This window comes from Neodiprion fabricii, chromosome 7 (assembly GCF_021155785.1).
Source record: "Neodiprion fabricii isolate iyNeoFabr1 chromosome 7, iyNeoFabr1.1, whole genome shotgun sequence".
Classification (NCBI taxonomy): domain Eukaryota; kingdom Metazoa; phylum Arthropoda; class Insecta; order Hymenoptera; family Diprionidae; genus Neodiprion; species Neodiprion fabricii.
The window spans coordinates 2,464,454-2,471,169 of record NC_060245.1 but is presented as its reverse complement, the minus strand read 5'-3'; the positions used below and the strand labels follow the sequence as shown (position 1 = coordinate 2,471,169).

Here is a 6,716-nt window from a genome sequence, read left to right as displayed (position 1 = left end):
GGCGAATATCCTCTCGAGAATAACGTCGTAGCTTGGCTTAGATTTTGTCAACCCCGTGTAGCGTCGCTACCATGATCGCGTATCTAACGGGAATGCTCGCGTATCCCGGACAAATACAGAGTTTCTTCACTTCCGGCTGTTGCATCGTTCCGAAGGAGACTTCGGACTAATGAACCGCGTTTGGCACATCGTAGAAGATTCTCGAAGCTGGGAAATTCACCTGTCGGTATCTGCCGTGGTTTTGTTACCGGGGAGGCTGAACGTGGCTCGAGAAAAATCTGACGATCGGCCGGCCAGCCGCGGCGAGCTTCACTCATCACCGAACGCCGGAGGAGAATCGAGAGGCGTTGCATCGCTCCGAGAAATTTGATGGAATAACATCGAACATATCACAGGTACGAATACAATTACGTGTACAATTTAAACCGAGTGACGTGTCGAGCTTGAACGACGCTCGGAGATTATCCTCTCGACAATAACATGGTCGCTTGTTTCACAATCTGTCAGCCCCGTGTAGTGGCGCTGCCCTTGATCGTGTGTCTAACGGAAATGCTCGCGTCTGTCGGACAAACGGAGTGTTTCTTCACTTTCGGCAGTCGCAACGTTCCGAAAAATACTTCGGACTGATCAATCGCGTTTCGTACGTCGTAGAGGATTGTCGAAGGTGCGAGAATAATCGCCGGTAATTATCTTCTGTGATTCGGGGCTGCGGATGGTGAATGTCAGCGACAACACAAAATGGCCGACTGCAGCTGCGGCGTACTTCACTCACAACAAGACGCCAAACCGAAGAGAACGCGACACGACGCAATAACGTGTAAGTTTATGTCTTTTCGTCTGATTTCAATGCCTCCTGTGTATTATTATGCCATGTATGTGTAGAATTATGGTTTTCACATTCTCTGCAAAACATCGACAACCTTTCATTGCGAAATTCATGCATCGTTGTATAACATATTCTGTACGTCGTTTATCACACATAAACGAGAAAACCAGACTGAAGGTTAACGAAGCGGTGATATTTCTTTCTCAATTTTCGTAAAGGTTAAATAGGCTTACACCGAGCTTCACGATTACGATATCTGGTATATAATTGATCACCCTGCACATCCGAGCTGCTCGAGCCTAATATTGCTTTATCTACGAAGACGATGTTCTTACATCATACGTGAATAGCACCGATAAAAATGTATGAAAATGTGTAAAGTGCTCTTCACTGAAGTCAGCTATTACAGAAGGTTATCGACCAATAGACCTCGTCCGAAACTGATATTTTTTTCTGTATAATGAAATCTGCGCCATAAAACACTGAAACGCCTTTCTCACCCACCTCACCAAATATGCAAGGATGATCTGTAAATTAATCCACGATACTAATCGATTTTTGTGCTTTTCACAGGAACAAGGGGACACGTTCAGCGATTAATTGTGGCACCAGTTCCGAGATTCCGAGCTTCGAAACGCCACAGAAACGAGGCTCTGGATGCTGAGCTGCGATGTGTCAATTTCAACGTGGGAATTTTCACCGTTGAGGCAATCGGTATGATTAGATTGCTTTTTATTTCTCTGGTGATACGGTATTTTGCACGTTTCTTGCTCGTTCGGATTGCTGCAGCCTTATAACTGGCGCTGAACCGAAATTCTAATTATTATGGTTTAGTCTATGGGTTTATATACATGACATTAGTTCAACGAATTTGTGGCCATTTTACGAACCTTTTGTCACTGATTTTCAGGTTGTTTGTTAAATGATCGTCTTAGCGACCTGCAGATTGTTATGCACGTATTTTCAATTTGTCTTTTTTTTTTACAAGTCAGTTGATTGTTTCTAATAACTTTCACTCTTGTTTCACACCTCAATTGTCTCTTTTTATTGAGTGATGAAAACATGCGAAGAAATTACTACAAACCAGATCTCGCTTCGTTGTTTCTGGCTCCTCTCTCGTGCTTTTTACGTACATTATCTAACGCTACCTAAAAATATTTTCCCCACGTACTTCTATTTAATTACCCCTCTTTTAATCGCATTGAAAAACATTGCCAGACAACAAAGGTTACAAAATAAAAAAACAAACAACTTCTCTTATTTCGAACGTCTTTTTTTTCCTTTAAATTTTGTGAATTTAATTTTTTCTTAAAAAATGAATACCGCATGCAAAAACGGCAAATTTCGTTACTCAACATCCTTCTTCAAAAATTTTTCGTCGCGTTTCCAATGATAAAAAACTGCCCCGATCCTATCACTGTTAGAAAAATTTAACTAAACGTAATAACCCAGCAGGTCCATTTTATATTTGTGTTATTTGTCACATTTCTGTTATTGAATATGAGAGAAATTTTTTCAATATCACCATTTAATTGGTAATATTCGCTTTCTTTTTTGCATAATAATATATTAAAAAATGCTCAAGTCAAGCCAAAATTTTTAGTCGAAATGCCGGGACATCTTTATTCCAACCGTGTATCCAACGCTTGGCACCTATTAAAAATTTGAATCTCAATGTCCAGCCTCTGCCAATGGCGTGAAAGATATATCGCGAAGCGTGTTGCCCGGGTCGTCCAGGAGGACGAAGTAATGGACTGCCCGAATTCGAGGTTCGGGGTTCAGGGAAGAAGGAGGGTAGGCAAAGATAGAGATAGCGAGCCGGCGGTCCGTGCAGATCGGGCAAACCCTAGGGTGCGACTACTCCGAAGCCGGGGTGAAATTATTATCTAAACTGGGGGAATGAATCTTGGCAGTGTTCGTAAAAAATTAACTCTCGCCTTCATTCATCCCCTCCAGCTCCGGGCCCTTATGCGACCGTTGTTCTCCCTTTTATGCATTGTTTTTTACTTTGGCAAGCCGCTTTTTCATCGTTATTCTTTCTCTCCTTCTGTCCCCATTCGTATCCCTTATACTCCATTATGCATGGCGCGTGCCTGCGCACTCGCGCACAGCCCGATGGGTAGACATTTTTTTACGATCACATATTTCCGCGGCTAGTTAACGACCAGATTCCCGGATTTTTCGACCACGCGACGGCTGCTTCAGAGCGTTGAGCCGAACTATAACCCGACATGGCTTGACGTTTCGTAAACCGTGCACTGCGATCCAACCGCAGACTGCCACTCGACGCCGGGTGAAACGGGGGTTGCAAACCACCGTTACTCCCTCGAAACGTCATCGAAGCCCGGCGAAAGAGAACCTGAAAAAACGATATGCGGTGGGGAAGAAGGAGGGGAAGAAAAAAACACGAAACAGACTCCCTCGACGGTTATAAAAGTAAATTAAACTGAAATTCAGGTTGTTTAAAATGCAACAGCCAATTTCAATATTATATACCTACAGAATCACCATGGAAATCATCTCGTTCTACCTGACGAGGAAGACCATTATTTGAAACATGGGTATTCTGGTGCAGATTGAAGTTTGAGACCACCGAAATAAAAAACTATCTTATTTCTGAATCCATATGAATCAAATCTTCCATAGATATATTTCTCATATTTCTGATTCTGTTTCTAAATATGGAAAAAATTGAAAATCTTCCGCGTTGGGTTAGAACTGATTTTCAACGGCATTGGCGCCTCTCGTAAGATTTTCAGACATTAATCAGGTAGAAAAATAACGAATATTGCGATTCTTATTTTGATCTAATTTTTTTTCATGATTCGGTAGCTATGAAGATTTTCAGATCGTAGAGTGTAACTAGTGTAATTCTTTAGGAGAATCGGAGTGCAAAATTTCTACTAGGATGAAGACAAGATCCTCCGCATCCATTATTCACGTGTGAAGGGGTCGACGCACTGCAGATCGCATAGATCTTGCGCCCGGGGTAATTAGATCCGTGATTGGGCGAGGATTCAGCTACGTCACCAGACCGCGCATAGATTGGTGTATTTCGCGGGAGGCGAAATCCGTTCGCCACAAGCGTATATACATGTAACTTCGCAAGTTTCTGCGGCTGTCTCCTGTCCCCCGGTCGTACTATACGTTATCCTTCCTTCCGTCCTTCCTTCCGCTTTCCACCCGGCATGCTATGCGATTCGCGTTACTTACTCGCATGGCGGTTTCGGAAGCCCCGTGGTTGAGGTTTTACCGGATGGTGAGAGACGCCCGAAAGGCGGAAAGGTGGTGAGGTGGAAAGGCGCACCGGAAGACCAGAGGAACCCCAGGGCCCGACATATTTGCCATAGTTTGTCTCCCCGAATATACCACACCCCGATACCCATCGGTTCGCCGTATTATAAATTCGATATGAAGTCTCTGCGCTGGTGTAAAGAAATTCCTGCAAAATCTCGATCTTGCCAATTTAACACTGTGGGTTATTTTTTCACGTCTTAACAACTTTTCAACAATTTACAACTAAAAGACTCCAATGTGATTGCATTGCAGACTTTTTCAGACTGTAAACGATGATTTTTTATATTCCCATATTTAGAAGCGTTATCAGCTGTATCAGCGCAAGTAATGTTCCGAACAAGATAAAATTTTAAGACTAATTTCGCTTCCGTATGAGAAACGTGTCACTGAAAGCTGATTCGATTTTATCCACGAGTAGAAAAACTTCACACTTTAGTCCTGCTTTCTAACCTCAAACTGTGTTCCGGACACGGTATATTTAAAACTGGGTAGGATGGATTGATTTCGAGATGACAAATGAGGGAGCGAGAATTGAATTTTCCGTAAAGATAAGCGATGAATAAATTTCGCTAGTACGGCAGAGCACGAACAGTTCTATCGGCGGTTACCAAGCTACGGGGGGTTAGCATAGAGCTAGCTTAGAATAGTCGATTTCCCATGTGCATTCCTTTACGGCTTACGGGTTAAGCGAGTCTCGTAGTCATCGTTTGCGCGTAGCTGTATATTCTGCGATCCAAGGAATCGCGATGCTCACGTCATGCGTGAAACACAGGCACGTATATGAGGGAATTGAATTCGGTCGAATTCGCAAAGGTCTGTTCACTCCAGGATCGATCGCATAGTTTCATAGGCATCGACCGCTTCACGGGTTCCTCGTGTACTCGAGCCAATTCTCAATTTGACAATTAGCCTCCATCAAAAAAATAAATATCGTACATAAGAAGGTTTTAATGTGCCGAATCTGCATCTGCTTTCCATTTTTTGCCGTCACGTACATGATATAATTTTTTCATTCCACAATTCAGAATTTGCTGTATTTTGTTTTTGCATTTACACTACGTTTGTTCTATTCGAATAATCAACCCAAGACATATTGCGCATAGGCAGGCGATACAATGAAAAGCTCTCGGAAGGAATACTTGCAGATTTTTTTCTTGGTCGATTCGCGGTGAAATTGCAATCTATGATATGAAAAAAAAAGAAAGCTACAATGTAACCAGAATAAATTATACCACTGGATAGATTTTCTGACGTTTTAATCATTAAATTTTTTAACTTTGTCACCTTGTGTATAATATCGTGCTATTCTGTCCGGGAGAGGTAAAAATTTCGATTCGCTCCAATGGGATTTTTCGAGAATTGTGTTTAAAAACGAAGTATGCATGTATATATATATTCAAGGACGTTCGAAGCTCCACGCGAGCCGGATGATGGGAAAATTTCTCTCCGAGCGAACATCACATGATGCGAAATGCACTTTTCCCGGGGTGCAGCAGCATCGCGTGGAAAGGGGTTTATTTACAATCCCAACTAGGTCAGCCAGACGATCTTCTCCTCTTCCTCTACGGGAAATTGATTTGTTCAGCTTGAAGAGCAAACATTCTTATATTTATAGCGGGAGGAGAAGATAGGTTGCAGGGTATTGGCACGGCTCTGGATCATGGCTGTGCGGTATCAATGTAGCTACGTATCCGACATTGGATGTAAAAGTTGGATGAAAAGAAAGCAGAGTGTTAGAAAGTTGGGATGACGACGAACGGAGGGAAATTAACGAAACTTGTGCCATTGCTACTAAAAATTGACAATAACACGGGTCAACGATAAAAAAAAAGGAACAAATTTTCCCTCGAGTTTCTATTGAGATGAATAATAATAACCACAACCCTTATTTATTACTTATAAAGTTTGTTTTTGTGTTTCTTGCGTTGTTAAACAAGTCTTGAAGTTTTTGCTTAATAGCTAATTATATATGGTTGTCTATTCGGAAGAAAAAGGGGAATGTTTTCACTGAAATGTAACGGACTTTATCGTTATTAACGTTATCAGGATAATTTTATCATCTCTTTCACATTTCTAGTTTATTATTAATTATTATTTTTGGATAAAAGTCATTTAAGTGCAAAACTCAAGTTTGTTCAGTTGTTATTTACAATAAATGTTTTGAAGAGATAAAATAGAGAAAAAGAGAGAAAAATTTACATACGATAAATGTTTGAGAAAATTGATAATTCTTCTTAAAATTCGAAACATCGTTCTTGGTTTCAACAAAAACAAACTTTATACAATAAAACTATTTTTTCGTTCATTATTTGCGTAGAAGAAATCAAAATTCGTGTTTACCGTTGTAATCGGAAGTAAAACGACCAATTCTTGTCGTTCGCAAAATTCGATTCCTCAGCTGTCTTTGGTGGCGTTGTTTCGCGACTCGAGACCAAAGCACCAAGGTTCTTGCTCTGATCGGATCAGATCAGACGAGTCAGAGGTAGAAGACGTATCGCGACGCAGAGTTGCAGGTATAGACGTATAGACATATGGTCGGTGATGCGGAGGGTGGCATTAACAGATGAGAAGTGGTTTCCAGTTTGGGGAAACT

The 6,716-nt window shown here is 41.5% G+C and overlaps 1 long non-coding RNA gene across 1 annotated transcript; it reads left to right on the top strand.

Annotated features, from left to right (window-relative positions):
* The first annotated feature begins 206 nt into the window (after positions 1-206).
* Positions 207-1,473, top strand: LOC124186276. The gene is made up of 3 exons (XR_006871618.1): positions 207-395; positions 508-817; positions 1,400-1,473. It is a non-coding gene; the product is annotated as an uncharacterized LOC124186276 (long non-coding RNA).
* The last annotated feature ends 5,243 nt before the right edge of the window (positions 1,474-6,716 follow it).